Here is a 16,274-nt window from a genome sequence, read left to right on the forward strand (position 1 = left end):
CCAGCGCAACTGTTGTTTTTTAATTCAAACTTCTTGGCGCTATATCACAGATATTCGTGCCTTCCCTCCATGTGTCGCTGAACTGAGCGTGGTACACAGCTACGTCTATTCCATGAGAAACCAATGCCAATCCCGCAGAAAACGGCAAATGAGCTAGGTCCACATACTCTGCCTTTTTAGTGACTGCGATTATATGGTACTATCAGGATTGGTCTTTCCACGCCATCGATTGCACCGTCAACTGGATTGGCCCGGTAAAAAAAAATAAACATGACAAAACTCTTACGAGAACTCACACAAGGCTTGCTGTCAGGATCGGCCTACAGAATGAGTACCTTCGGTTACACTATTGACAGGATTGGTGCAGTTTTTATTAAACGATCTCTTTTAGGTGAGCCACATGACACGCAAAACCACGGTAAGGTAGGTAAGGAAAGCTTCACTTTAAAGTACCACAGCTTGTAATGTTTGCTGTTTGCGGACGCTCTTAAACACTAAATTTCGTTATAATAGGAGCCACGGAGTTTTGTGACACCGGGTCTAGGGTGCGCTTAAGGGACGCGTTTTTTTTTTTAATATAGTAAAGGTTTCGCGGTCGCCGTGTTTTCTTGCATTTGTTGCAGCTGAAAAAGGAAGTGACACAAAACTTATGAAAACAATATCTCACGAAGGAAGTGCCTTCAGCATACGAACTTTGAATATTAGCAAAATTTTTGGATGATACTATAATCGCGCACAATTTTTGGCGCTAACTTCTGTATGACTAATTTATTTGCCGTCATCAGCCAAGACAATCCAATGTGGGGTTATACACCAGCCGAAGCCTTCTTGCTTAAGGCCAGCGAGCTGTCGAATCAACAGTGATATAAAAAAAAGAACAAAGCGGTGGATTACCATTCAATCTTTGTAATTTACGTGAGATAAGAGAAAACTATAGCCTTCATCGTCGATTTAGAGGACTTAAATGTGCAGTTCCTGCAACAATCTGAGCTAAATAAGGTTTTTTCCAATTTTCATTTACACCGTATGTGGTACTCGCATACATGAAGTCAGGGCTAGAAACTGTATTCTAAGTCAGTATAGCTAAATCTTTCGAACCTGAATCCAATCAAGCTTAGCGCTTTGTTGTCAATTTCTTTAGCTTGCCATATTTTTGGCTTTGCCATTTTAGTCGGTGAGATGACCGAGAACCCTGTCGGTGCTTAACCACCACGGTGTGTTTTGCCAGACGGAAATATTGAGACAAAAAGCGACTCACAAAAAGGCCAGGATGTTAAGAATTCAATGTGCCGTTGCGGTGGGAAATAAAGAGGAGGTGAAAAAAAAGAAAGAGAAGTAGAGAACGGGGAGAAAGTCAAGTAACTACCTCGGGCACTTGACCAGGTAATTGAGGAAGCACTTGTGTATTTCACAGCTCCATTTTTAATGCTTCTGCCAGTGTTTTCCGCGTAAGGTTTTACTCGTTTCCTGCTCAGGCTTCATTGCTGCGCTTCTTTTGCATTGGTTGGTGGCCATCGTTCGAAATCACCGAGTGCGAAAATAAGGAGTTTCATTTGCAACCCTGGCACGTCCACGTGCCACAGTAGAGGAGAACCTGGACAGGGTCAGCACCGACATGCGCCAAGTGCACTCTCATATGGCTGCCGCCGTACAGCAGAGTGCACGCGGCACGTGGTTGTAGCAGAAGCAACTTCCTTCAATTTTGTGACACGAGGGGCATCGGTCCTTGAACCGCTTGCCGTTGGGTGCGCTACAGCGGCATTGGTTTTCCTTTCTTATTATTATTTTTTTTTCCTTGAACCCTCCCGTGACTGAAGGCTCAAGGCGGCCACTGACGTAGCAACAGCAACCTTGGTTCCGCCACTGTTTTAGGAAATCACTGGGGTTTTAGGAGGAAAGAACGTGTTCACGCTGACGGAGAGCTATACTAATCAGACGCCATACGTACCCTTGTTGCATTTCGTCGAGCACGGTAAAAAAAAAGCGTGTCGATATGGGTGCATGAATAACTTCAGATGTGTCCTGCGCTAAGGCTCATATACAATCAGCGAATACGGGCTAAAGATGACATTAAGGAAGACGAGGCTAAATAACAAAAATAAGACGTTCCTTTCCGTGATTTGGGGGACAAACTTTAGGCTATATATTTGTTTTGAGAAAGCGTTTCAGAAGCTTCCGGTGCCTCCGGAATGAAATGAGAACCGCTGAAGACTTTCGTCCGCTGAAGAGTCTTCGTGCCAACTATTTAGAGACGCGAAGCCCCTGCACGTATTTTTCTGGCGACAAATATATCGGGAAACCTTGGCGCGACGGAGCCATTTTGCGGTAAACGTGTGAGGGTAGGTATTGTGTACGTGCTGCGCCCCTCCAAGCGAACAAAAAATAAAAAGAAATAAAACAGAAGAAAAAGAAAGATGGCGAGCGCAAACTCGTGTTTCCGCACCCTTTTCGATCCAGAGCTGCAGTAGAATCGTGAAGCAGCAGCATTTTCAGTGCGACTTGTTTGGTTAGCCGTACCTCGACGTGACGGGGTGGCAAAGCCTTCAATAGATTGGCGCCATTTAACTTTGCCTATAAGATTACACATGAGATGTATGCGCTTTACGTGCTCTAACATGCAGTTTACAGAACTGCTATATTTGTTTTTGACACAATGAAATTTTTTCGTTGTTGTAATTTCATGTGTTGCATTCTTTTTCAGCTTGCCACTTTCTGGGTAGCTTTGTCAAAAATTGCGTGTGCTAAACCGCAATTCTGCTTTCCGCAGTCACTAAAAAATAACTTATTCTCTCAAAGACAACAAGTTTCGTTCGAACCAGTCCCGCAGTTTGTTACTGAACATATTTATGCGTTTTAGGCGTATTCTCCCAATTCGCCTTGTTCAAGAGGAAGACTTCCCTTTAAAACTAAAGATATTTGCCTTATTAACTGGGACCGTCTACGTGTTACTCTGGAAAAGGTAAAGACAGAGTACGAAAGGAGGACGATAAGGAAACTACGATAAGCAACGGATCTTGCCATTATGATTGCATTATTTAATTAGATATGGTGAATGTATCTCCATCCAAGTTCTGATCTTGATATCACTGCTCAATCTGTAAATGATGCACACTTGAATCCGAAAGACCATCGGGGTTCTGAAAGGTAGTCACCAGATTAAACAGAAGCGCGAACATTGAGAAGCCGCCAAATAATCCCCATGCTAATTCCTAAAAACTGTCCATCCATGCCCAGTTTATGCACTATTACGCTGCTGGCCATTACTTTACTACAAGTAGGGGTGGCTCACAGCCATGGCCAAACGTTATAAGACCTCTGCATGTACAAAGACATTCTGTGGCCCATTTGTTTCATATCGCAGCATTAGGATAAATTCTGTTCATCGTTGGAAAATGTGACGCACTTCTGACTTGTGAAGCCTGTTCTTTATCAGGATACGTAACGATGCCCATGGGAACACCATATTCGATGACGAAGCACGCTCTAGTGCCCATGGTTGATGGACTCCACCGAGAGTGCTATGGAAAGGGCGTCGATATCATCTCGGTCATGCCGCAAGCCTGCAAGTAAGTTTTTGTCTGGAACGTATAGACGTAGTGCGAGCTTACCTACGTAGGGTTCATAGCTATTATGGCAGAGAAACCAAGACGAGCACAGTTTAACAAGACACAGTAGTGGAATGTTTGTCCTTCCAAGCTGTTTCTGATTCCCAGTTATGCCAATGAATGAGAACGGTTACAACACAGTGTTCTGATCACCACAGTCTTAGTAAATTGCCTACAACATCTTATGGCCTGTAATGATAGTGTAGGCATTCAGAGAACACCTCCATGGAGGCCATTAAATGAAGGTGTTTTTAGGGTCATAACAGTAGTTGCACTGGTAAAGCCTGGTAACTCAGCACCATATGCCAAATCTTGCGTAAGTTATAGAGCCAGGGAAGAATGGTTGTTTTGGCTCTGGCTCTTTTGTACTTAAATATTGGCGAGAAGTTTCCTTTTGTGGCAAATTCATTAAGCCCCATTTAACTACAGCGCTTGCCCCCTCCCACTCCCCCTTATGTTTTGCGCATAATAAACCCGAAGTGTTCGCTGTCTGATGCGGCACCAGATGAAATTTTTTCTCGGAAAAAGAAATATGGTGTCAACTGTAACAGTTACAGCGAAGAACTGCGCTCATAATGTTTTGTTGAAGTGAGACAGGTGGCGTCACAAGCAGTTTTTGTTCACAGAAACTACTCTTTCTATTTTCAGCATTGTAGCATAGTTACGTGTAGTTTTGATCTACTCTTAGCTAAGCATTCAAGTACTTCTCAATTCAGCATTCAAGCATGGAAGCATTCAATAAATTTAATGAAAAGCACAACGCTAAGTGCTTGATACATTTGGGCACGGAGATGTCATTTATACCTATGTTCCTCACGTACGCGTGAAACGTTGGCTAAGCTTCACAACGCCAAAATGAGACCTCAAAACCACCATTTCAAGCCGAAATATGGTATGCACCTCCAGTGCTTCCCTTGATTTTTAAATATTGTTGTTATGTGCAGCTCACGGTGTTCAGTGCGAACCTTGCCACTGCGTGCTAAGCATCCGGATTCTCGTCTGGATGACCTCTCCGTCTTTCCTCTCCTTGCTTTCTCTCTCTCCTGGCAATGTATGATGCAGTGGGCAAGCACAAGCTGCGAAGCCTTTGGTGCCAGTTTCAATGCACAAAAAAGGTGAAGCCAACTCGGATGACCAGCATTTGAGGCTGCTGATTCTTTGTTTGCCCAGTCTTTGTGCAGCCTATTACAATTAGAGTCGTCTGTCTTGAAATATTCTCACTGCCACAGCTTTCCTACTGCCTTGTCTCTTCCGCCTAGTTGGTGCAGCTAAGAGAAGGATGATGGTCTAAGCCACAGGCAACACGCCGTCATACATCGAAACTTTTTCATTTAACATACGTGAACATGAAGCATGAAAGTGAGCTTTTAATAATAATAATAATAATAATAATAATAATAATAATAATAATAATAATAATAATAATAATAATAATAATAATAATAATAATAATAATAATAATAAACATTTATATCGATAGACTGATGGAATGCGTGAGATTAAAGAATGAAATATGCTTGTCATGGATCTCCCAACCACTTACAATTAGGTAAATGTGGAATGTAGTGTAAGCATGTCACATACAAGTAACGCTATTAAGAGGAATAACCAAAGCAACTTGACGAACTGAATGTAGAATATCTGCTCTCAAAAAAGTGCACCAACTACGTGCATCTAAATGTCCAAACATACTACCCAAACATACTACTAGATTACTGACGATCATTAAGCGTTGCAAATGTGGCCAATGAGAGAAGCAGTGAGCAGAATGATCGGATTTCGTTCATAGGTTCGTAGTGCCTAAAGATGATAAAACGCCTGCATTGTAGCTTTCAGTTTCATTTAGGAACAGAGAACTGAGTCCTTAAGACAGCGTAGTCCACTTAAATCTTTGCACGAAAGGAAGGACCCACATTTGTGAAATGCGCTGTCGTCTTATTGCAGCTATGCACGGGATGGGCCAGGGTGTCAGTTACTATAACGAGAAAAAAATTTGCCTTTGTGAATGCCTCGGTAAGCAAGTGATACAGCATAACTTGCATTAGATGACGCTGCATGTCATCATCAGGAGAAAAATATTTTAACTCACTGAAGGTTAAGCTGCATGCAAGCTTCCAACTGGCATATAAAATTCTATATATTCATGCAAGAAATATTGCACGACACATGAAGAACATGTCTAGAAAAATAAATTGTGGATGGCCTGTTTCTGCACTTGAATTTTCCGCACCATCTACATCGGCAGAGTTCTTTTTTTAAGCGGTGTTGGCGGCCTACGTGTTCGACTTTTGTGAGTAGATTGAATGGTATATTTTTAAGCATCGCGTGTATGTCAGTGAAATGTTTTTACCTTATGGTTTACTTCTTTGCAATCTATTGAAGCATACATTGCAATAAATACAACGTATTGCGATGGCCATGCCTTCAGCCCGTAAATGCTGCAAAGGCACAGACTTTTTTTTTTTCTCGCAAAAGCCATCTTTCCTGCACAAGCGTACACTGGGTTGGGTCAGTGTGCCTAGCACCGTGCGCGTCTCCTCCAAACACCTGTTTGTGCTCATTTCCTACAATAGACTTCAGCGCACTACAGCATCACATTAAAGTAGCGTACATCTCCCTCTACTACACATGTGTACCGCTGCGTGGACTCAGTTAGCAACCTCTACACTGTTCCCAGTCGACCTCGGCAAGCGGATGACGGGAACGGATGTTGACGGTTCATCCAGGTGCGCATCTGGTAGCGTTTCGAGTGCCGACAACATAGAACCGCCATTGCACCGTCACTACGCAGCTTTTCGCCTGCGTGTGTGCCATGCCCGGAAAGGTTTCCGTACGCCTGCTGCTGTTCGCCAACGCCCGAGAGCTTGCCGGCACTTCCGAGGCTTCGCTTCTCGCACCAGCCGCGCTGCGCGACGTTGACCAACTTAAGCAGGCGATTTTCGAAGCGTACCCAAGGCTCGCAGTTCTGGAGCACAGTGCCGTCATTTCCGTGAACGAGTCGTACATAGAGCCTGGCCTCGAGGTGACACTCAGGCAAGGGGACGAGGTAGCCTTCATTCCTGCCATCATTGGTGGGTGACCTGGAAGCCTTCGGGATCGTACAAGACGCGTAAAGCTCTCCACCGACCCAATGAACTGATATCTGGGAATGAATTATACCGTAAGTCCAGTGCCCCGGCAACGCTGAAGACAGCGATCTTAAATATAGAACTAAGAAATAGATGATCAAGAAACTAATGGTCCTGTGAAATCAAGTGGGACTTACAGTTGACAAAGAGGATATGCACGAGTGCATTACGTGACTTGACAGTGAAAAGAGGTTTCATTCCTGCCTTAGTGACAACAGTGTGACTCAGAGGCTCATCTATTTCAATCAGCGAGCCATGAATCACGTAGAACTATCAGAGGCCGCACTAGAGGTCGGGGCTGTTCTGACAAGGGTGGGGTCGGAAGACTGCGGCGCCATTTCGGTTTTCCTGGGAACGACGCGAAATCACTGCGACGGTAAGCGGGTGTCCAGGCTGAGCTACGAAGCCTACGCACCCATGGCGAAGCGAGAAATGCTGCGCATCTGCGAAGGAATCCGCGAACGCTGGCCCGTGAAGAACGTCGCCATCGTGCACCGGCTGGGAGACGTTCCTCTGAGCGAGCCGAGCGTGCTCATAGCAGTCTCCTCCGAGCACCGCCAGGAGGCGATGGAGGCGTCGAAGTATGCCATCGACGAGCTGAAGAGACGCGTCCCGGTCTGGAAGAAGGAGCATTACGACGACGGTGACAGTGAGTGGAAGGCGAACAAGGAGTGCTTCTGGACTGAAGGACGCTGAATTTTCGAGTTGCAACTACTTGTGGTTCAATAGAATCGCCGATATCACACACTGTGACCGACCTTGGAAAGCACGAACACTATTCCAACAGATGGCTGACAGTTTAACTACAGTTGGCCTTTTCGAGGGCAAGTTGAACGGTTTGGATTAGTTGCCTGGCGCCCATCCTTGTTTGCTTTGAGTTTGTATCCGTGGCTTTATTTTGCTCTGGCATGCTGTCAGCACTGGGTTTCATGTTTGTTGTTCTCATTGGTCCGAAATGCAGAGTGTTGTGGGGCAGTCTTAGCCTTATTGAGTGTTTTCTAGACATATTTGTGTTCCATTTGTTTCTGATAGCTGCTTCCACGCATGTTTTTGCGACATAATGCTTCTCCGGCTTCGTAGCGTTGAATAATTTTACAATAGTGTTTTAACACCTATTAGGTCAACTTCTTTGTCTCCTATTTGTATGAGAATCTCTTATTGTTCTCTTATTGCCTATGTCTACCATTTACTTTCTGTGCATACCTAAAGAAAAACTCGGTGCTGGTTCTTGAACGTTTGCGGAAGTTTTAGTTTTGCTCAAAAACGGTACTGACAAATATGCAACGCGACTAGCAGATATTGGCTGTGTGTTTATATCTGCTTCTCTGCATTTAAGTGAGTTTACAAAGTTTGCAGGCTGCTTTCAGTTTCAGGTACCGTCAATATGTACCCATTCGATGAACATTACACCGGGTGCAATGCACTCCCGCTTTCCAGTCATGTCGCCCCGAATGGTCAATTGACCAGTGACAGTGACCAATATACAATGACCAATATATAATGGTCAATATATATCTCCTCGGAATTTACAAATATTTCAATACACAAGCGTATCGCGCTGTCTGTAGCGTCAATGAACTATGCCCGAATAAACGTCAATGATGTGTAGAAGTTCTTGCGGTGTTTATCGGCTCGAACCAAATTGATCAACTGGTACAGAAATTTGGAATTGTGCTTTTATACCGCTACATTTTCGTATGTTATTACTATTTCCTACGTTTCGTTAGTATACTTATTATGCTGCAGGAAGATCATCCCTATGATAACATAATTATTTTTATTATGCATTGCATGTGTATTTACTCCCCTACGGTTCAGTACTTCTTATTGTTTATTTTTCTCACCTAACCAACTTTTGAATATTTTGTTTCGTTGAAACTTGCATAAATGCGTGTATAAAATGATCTACCCTTTGTTCTTTTCTCGGTAACTTTCTGGAAGAGCATTGACAACTTGCTACATTTCTGCATGTTTCCAAAATTGTCGCTTTACTTAGCAGAGAACGCCTAGTATTCTTTATTTACTTCTATTACTTTGCCTTTGTCTTTAATGTCGTATCCTCACTTGGTAATGGAGGTTCCAGCACAGTGATGCTGTCGAGTCATTTTTAAGCCCTATTTCTTTCAAGGACGTGTCATGGAAAGAAACTCGAAGTGGAGTCACTGCCAGAACATTGCATATCCTAAAGTACATGCGAAGGAGACGGCACAGTTTCAACTAGAAATAAAATTACTCATAAACCGACGTATGCAGAAAGGCAAAGCATGTAGGCTGATCCAGCTGCAACACACATTTGACTCATACGTGGTAGACCAGCTGGATTTCATATATTCCGTGCAGTCGCCCGCTGTGAAAGTCACGTTTTGTTGAAGGTTTACGGTACAGGCTGATCTGCTCTCTGCCAGGTAAACAATGAAGATACAATATTATCTCGGAATGCAAAGGCGAAGTTGACGTTGGCGCATGCATGGTATTTCCTTCCGCCCATCTTTTAAGTAGTTTCCGACTAATTAAGCTAATATGCGTGTGCGAAAAACTATAGCTACCAATCAGCTAACACTAACTACTAACACAGCGAAATATGCTGAAAGTTTGGCGTACAAACAGCAAGTATTCGAGTGTTTCGCTGGGGCGTGCGCTAGTGAGTTACGAATGGCTCAGCGCAGCTCCTTGTTGCTGAAGGCGATGTGCGACATTCGCACACTAATAGATTTCCATAGCTTTAGTGCATTTGAACTGGCCCTCAAAGAGCATGAATTTACATTCTAGAGGCCCCAAGCAATGCGGTGACTTAAAGGGATTGCGTTGTTCAGCTGCTGATATGCACACCATGTGGATTCAGTTACCGTGTACAACCCATGGATGCTAGCTGGGGGTGCGGAAATGTGTGTAATACATGCGTGAACACTCGGGTGCCGAGCTAGAGTGTACCATTATAAAGGAACTGCAGGAACACAGAAACGTAATCCTGTGGCGGGGTGCGCTTTTGAGCCAGGGATCGAGTAAGGCACACAGTTCAAAAACTTAATCAGGAGACCCTGACTACAGCACTTCTCAAGCCACGGCCTTGCTGCGAGATCCTAAAGGAGCCCTTTCAGTGTAATTATATCATTTTTTTCGATTTATCCAGTCCTCCCACCTCTTCTGCAGGACGAACATCACCGCTTTTTCGTATTCACAGCAGTTCACCACCGACGACCTAAGAAGAAACTGTGCAGAGGTCGCTGACTTTACGAAAGAGGAAATCGATGGGTGGATACGCTCTTCGAAGAAGTACTTCGACGTCCTCAATAGAGACAACATCCAGGAGGTCACGGCAGCGATGGTCCTGGTAGTGGGGAAAACGACTCCGAGGACGTGGTACACAACCCCACTGAGTCTCAGCACGGCGGCGCTTTTTCCCCTGTACGTACCTCCCAGATGAGGCGAAAGACGCTATAATAGCCTTCATCAGGACAAAGGTGACTTCACTCACGGACTTCATGCAGAAAAACAAGAGCTATTAGTTCGGCGCGATGATGCATCCTGGGGAAGGGCTCCGAGCTTAAGGCACCCGCGCGCTCACTCTTAATCAAAACAGAGAAATCAGCCTAATAATGACAGTGGTGTAGTTGAAATTAGGAGTTTGGAAGCAGGATGGTTTCCACTACTACTTTTCATTAATGTTCTGGCGCGGAGCGGACCACGAGGCGGATAAAATAACATGAAGGCCAACTGCAATGAAGTGTGGGACCACGTGAAAGGCCTATATTAAAAGAAATACTGATGAGCATCAGTATTTCTGATGCTCATCAGAAACAGAAGCTAGCAAACGTTCACGTTCCTTGAAAATGTGGCCAGATGTGTACTGTAATTCATTATAAAGCGGCATGTTATTCAGACATAATAATATTGTTCGTGTGTTAAATCGCAAAAATAGGTCGATATATGTCATGTGCATAAAAACAGAAAGAAACATAAGATTGAAACGGCCAAAAGCATCTGTCTTTATAAGAGAATCATAAACTCCACTAATTGAAGGAGAATTAGGCAGCAGCTCTTAGCGTCTATGAAGGCCGTTAAAAGCTTTTGCACGAGTGTGAGATAGAAAGTTATACGAAGAAAGCTGAGAGGTCGGGTTTCCAAGAGAGGTGGGCAAATCTTAAAGCCCGCCATATTCGGGTGATCGAGACGTAACTACTGGACACGGATTCTCGGAAGGAGGTAACCCATTCACATCTTGTCATCCCCTTCAACACAGTATATTTCCTGCCAAATTTAAGCGCTCAACGGTGAGAGAGAAATACAACTGGTTACATGTAATTGATGACTGAAAAAAAAGATACAATTAGTCAGCTTTACCGAGTAAGCAAAGTAATTGTTATATTACAAAATTACCAAACGCACAATTGATTTCAAGTAATTTTTTACATGTAATTCGTGGCGTGCAAGTCTGAGTAAAAGGTCTAGAAAACCATGCGAGTGCAATGCTATATTTGCATGGTCGTCCGGCACTTGCGATTCATCTAGACCAAAAAACACCCAACCATGCAAAGTTCCGTCTCTTGTAGTGTTTTCGACAGGCCCAGGAAGAGCACGATTCCATTGATAAGGTATGGCCTCTCACGCAGTTCAAGCACGTGATATCCACTCAGTTTGAGCGCTCTTAGGACTAGCAGACCATGTTAGGCCTTTCAGAAAGCGCTTCACATCAAAAGAAAGGTAACCTCGCAGATATCACACATAAAGAATAAGCGTTTGAGTAGAATGTAAATGCTAGATTACTCATTATGAATTGGTGCAAAATTCTGTGCTGACCTTCCCTTATTCATATTGCATTTGCTTATTGCAGCTGCACCGGGACGCCTGTGACGATGACACAGACACAGTTCAGTCTCAGAAACGCCGTGAAAGGCTAGGCTGGGATTGGTGTCTCATTGATGAATAATAGTTATATATTTCAGTCATTTGATGGTTGACTGCACGCTTTCCAAAAAGGGAGCGCTTGCAGTTCTATGCTTTGGCATTATACTTCGAATGTACGAAACGGACACTGTTATGCGATCATCCACTTTTTCACCTACCGACCAAGAGGTCACAACCGAAATACTGAATTACCAGATTTGAGAACTATACTTGTGGCCATTTGACTTCACTGTATATCAATGACCCAATGCTCAACTTATGGTTTCAGCTACTTTGTTTAGGCTGCTGATGCGCTATGATGTAAAAATTATACCTATCATGTGGGAAGGCTTGAAAGAAACAAAGCTCTTTGTGGCAGCGAACCCCGGGCTGTTAGCACTCCTTCCTGAGGTTGTCAGTTAGAACCACAAGTGTCCAGATTTAGGAGTACACGGTGGATTCAGGCGCAAGAATTATGAATTTGTTAATGCACGTGCGTTGCCAGCAATAGGTTAAGAAGCAAACTAGGGACATCGCTCATGTGACGTCTGCTAAATGAACAAATATATAGGAACCAGTGAGAGCCGTGAATATATCGTGCTACTTATGCATTCCTCACATCGTAATGCACCCCCTTGATTTTGCCGAATTTTATTAAGGAAAGGTGGAATCCCTCCTCCTGGTCATTGGCAAGTGCAATCTGCAAGAATGATTGCTGAACGAGCAGGGAAAGGAGGTGCAGGAAAGTGCTTCGCGTCAAGAGCCTCTCAAGGACAAAAATACTTGTACGCGACCACAATCTATTCTTAGTTAGCGCAAAACTGGTTAGGTGAGCTCTCGTGTTGCGAAAATCTAGTTTTGTGCATATAACAAACCTAAGAATAACTCCATGCCATACCTCTATGCCACACCACGCGGAAATTGCTTTGCCAATTTCCGCTGCATGGGACGTCAAGCAATGCAGCAGGATCTACACGAATGCAGTGTACAAATATAAATTACACCTAAACAACTATGGTATACATAGCTTTCCTAGCAACTGCTCTTGTTACGAAAACGTGATGATCATGATATGCATGGTGCACGTTTGGTGACGAAGGCTGCCACTCACGCCACGATCTACGGATGAAGTACGCATAACTGATGTAGTAGTGACACAGAGGGCCACTGCCCTTATCTTTGTAGAGCAGATGACCGATGACCTAATGGAGTAATATAATAGGGGCCAAGAGAAGGAGAACACAGTTTAGAAGTCAGAGATGTAGGTAGTTGGATTATATGACAGAATTTGCAGGGACGTCAATTATATCACTGGAGGGCTTCGCCCACAAGCTGATAACAAACATGATTGACCTTGGTGCACGCTTCCGTAAAGCAGTGCACGCTGCGTTTATTCTCAGCATCGCCGCCTCGAACCAAATAGAAACAAAAATGAGCTCTTGCGCACTATCAAAGTATAGCGCCCTGAAAATCAGTGGCGTGAAGAAGACAACATGACCTGTGCCAATACAATCCAGCTGCTTCTATCTCTGGCAAGTGAACGCACTTTCTTTGTAATCTGTCTCTCTCTCGTTCGCATGCTCGCTCATTCGGCGCTGGTCCTTGTTGGCCGTTCCATATTTTTGAACTCGACGTGCACGAGCGCGCTTGCTACGTATAGACAGTTTTTTTCATGGACGCCACCATATTGCTACGCACTGATGACATATATGGACAGTTTTCATGCTAGCCCGTTGTCCCCAACCCTATTATACATGACACAACTCCTCCAAACTTTAGACAAAGGACCAGGTCTCCGTCTGTCCCCGATAACAACTGACAAGCAAAAAGAATACACCAACATTTCATGTCTGGCATTCGCTGACGGTATTGTGCTGCTAGCAGAATCAGCAGCTGACCTCCAACACTAGCCCGACATCTGCTCCTAAGTTGCAGGATACGACCAGCTAACATTCAACACTGACAAAACACAGTGGATGGGAGAGAATAAACACAAACAACACTAGCGACGAATTCACTCTACCAGGGAACCACATAAAAAAGACATCGGAATACAGATACGTGAGCGTGACTCTCAGCGACTAACAAAATTTTCTGGATCCGCGCCAAAACACATTAGTAAACAACAAGAAATCTAATCGCCTCAAAGGCCGCATCTGGCATTTGGGCAGACATTCATACAACCAATAAACTGTTTGACGCGCACTATGGAAGGGAATAGCAGTACTAGCAGCAACATACGCAGATGGCGCGCTGCCCTACTCCAGTGAAACCAAGAAATGCCTTGAGCGTCATCAAACAGAACAAGGCCGCTGGCTGCTAGGAGGCAGCATAGCCACTGCAAATGTAGCAGTAAGCGCGGAAATGAGCTGGTCCTCGTACGAGGCAAGACAGGTGCGGTCCAAATTACGATACGCCAGCAGGCCCAAATTCATGGCAAACCGAAATCACAGTGACAGAATGTACCTACACCTAAGACACACAAACATCAAGATGGCTTGGATTCGGAAATACACGTCCCTAGACACAAAATACAGCCAAAATTCAAAACACCATGGCACTAAGACAGAGGCAGAGTGGCGCAAGGCAGTCATCGAGAAAATCAATGACACTGAAAAAAACTATGTGGCGCCGGACACTGGCGAAAAAGCAAAGCCTGGCACTTATTACCAGCACAAGCCGGAACCGTGCCCATCACCACACTACCGAGGAGATAGAGGCAGCACCCTGGTGTTTCAAGCCCGAACTGGCGCTCCCCTCCCAAACCAACGCCGCCACGAGCTATTCGGCGTGGATCCGACGCGTCGCTTGTGCGGTGCACCAGAAGAATCCCTTCTCCGCGTGCTACAGCAATGTCTGAGGCTTACCCCAGATCCCCGATCGGGCTCCCCGGCCAAGAGCCTGGCGCTGACTGGTCTCAACGAGGAGGACCGAGCTGCGCGGGCCGATGCAACGAAGAACCGGCTACAACAGTGGGAAGGGCTGGGCAGGAGTGTCGAAAATCTGGAGGAAAACCCCAGACAGACAAGGCCCGGCTAGAGCCACACCATCACAGCAACAATGAACTACGATAGCGAGCGGCCACCGACGCCGACCACCTAAACTACACGAGCTACTACGACAGATCACGACCGACCAGGCAGCGATGTGGCTGGGACGCGCTCACTTGAACAGGCGTGGCAGGCGGGTTGGATCGTCGTGGCTTTGGTGAAATCCAAGACGACTGGAGCCTGGACTACAGGGAACCGGACACAACAGACGGCCTCACAGAATGTGACTGTGACGAAACTGTGTTTTATGTTCTTTCTCTCCTTGCTTTCTACGCCTTACTTTTTTTTCTTCGTGCTTTCAACTCTCTCAACTATCCTGTGGCCTGCCCTGAGCCAAAAGGGATCAGAACCACTCACTTAATAACATGCTTAAGTACATACTTATTTACTTGCCGGCTTGGGCGAGCGCTCCATCTTGTATGCCATGCAGGTATACGTATATATCCTTATCGGAAATTAGGGCTGTACAGGGCAAAAAACGCAATTCCGAATCACGTAGCTTATATATGTGTCATGCTGGTTCACTAACCACAGTGATCGCCGAGTTGAGGAGCGCCATCGGCCTCATAGAGGAAGCTAGCGTAGACATACCATAGCGACTCCAAGTTGACTAGACTTGAAATTCTTGAGAACTATGCCGGTATATCTTAAACATTTGATAGCGCCTGGCGCTTACATGTTTCATGGTTGCCGTAGGTTGGGCGTACAGCAGCATGCGCTCTTATGTTTTAGTTCCTACGCCAAGCGATCAAATATCGAGGATATTTTCCGTTTCCTAGGAATACACAGATGCCGGTTCTCTTCGTTGAATTAAAACCGATACACCCAATATAGTTCATGACAGGTATATACACACATCACGACTGATGATCCGCGTCACATGTTCCCGCACCCAAGGGATATTTTCCCCATACTGTAGTTACCGATGCACCGAATGGCTACACACTGGTTCTCCGATGACCTTGTATTAACCGACATTGCGAAATTTCCCCTAAGTACGAGCTAAAACATCTGCAAATCTTTCCACAGCACGCGACACCAATACTTCTAAGCAGCGCCGCGCCGGATCGCACAAGCCAGAGAGGCGGAAAGGCTCGCCACGCATCTTTTCCTCCTCGCCCGATGCCATCAGGCCAATTATTTCTACGAAGCCCATGCGGGCGCGTTAATAGCCACTGGCTTGCCACATCCACCCCAGCCGTTCAAGAACTTTGCCTTGTGCGGCGACCTTGTGGAGCATCCTCTCCCCGCTTTCATGTTTATTATAGCGCTTCCTTTTACGTTTCCTTTTTTACTTTTCTGTGTTTCGTATTTTTGTTTTATGGATGAATGGACGCAAAACTTTAATGTATTCTTGCTTTATGGAGAGGATCAATTCTGAATGAGCTACTCCGGTAGGCTGCTGCTCGGAGTTCTCTTCCTCCGATTTTATGGGTTAGCATTTCCCTATGAGAACCAATTTCTTTTTCTGTCATCGTTTCTTTCCTCCGTTTCCTTCGTGATTGGCCCACGTTTTGTTGGCCAGTTACCCGGCCCGTGCTTATAGCGAACACCTGCGGCAAATTTGGCACGTGCTGCTTTTTTCTCTCACTCGCGTTCGACAGGTA

This window comes from Dermacentor albipictus, chromosome 10 (genome assembly GCF_038994185.2).
Source record: "Dermacentor albipictus isolate Rhodes 1998 colony chromosome 10, USDA_Dalb.pri_finalv2, whole genome shotgun sequence".
Lineage (NCBI taxonomy): Eukaryota > Metazoa > Arthropoda > Arachnida > Ixodida > Ixodidae > Dermacentor > Dermacentor albipictus.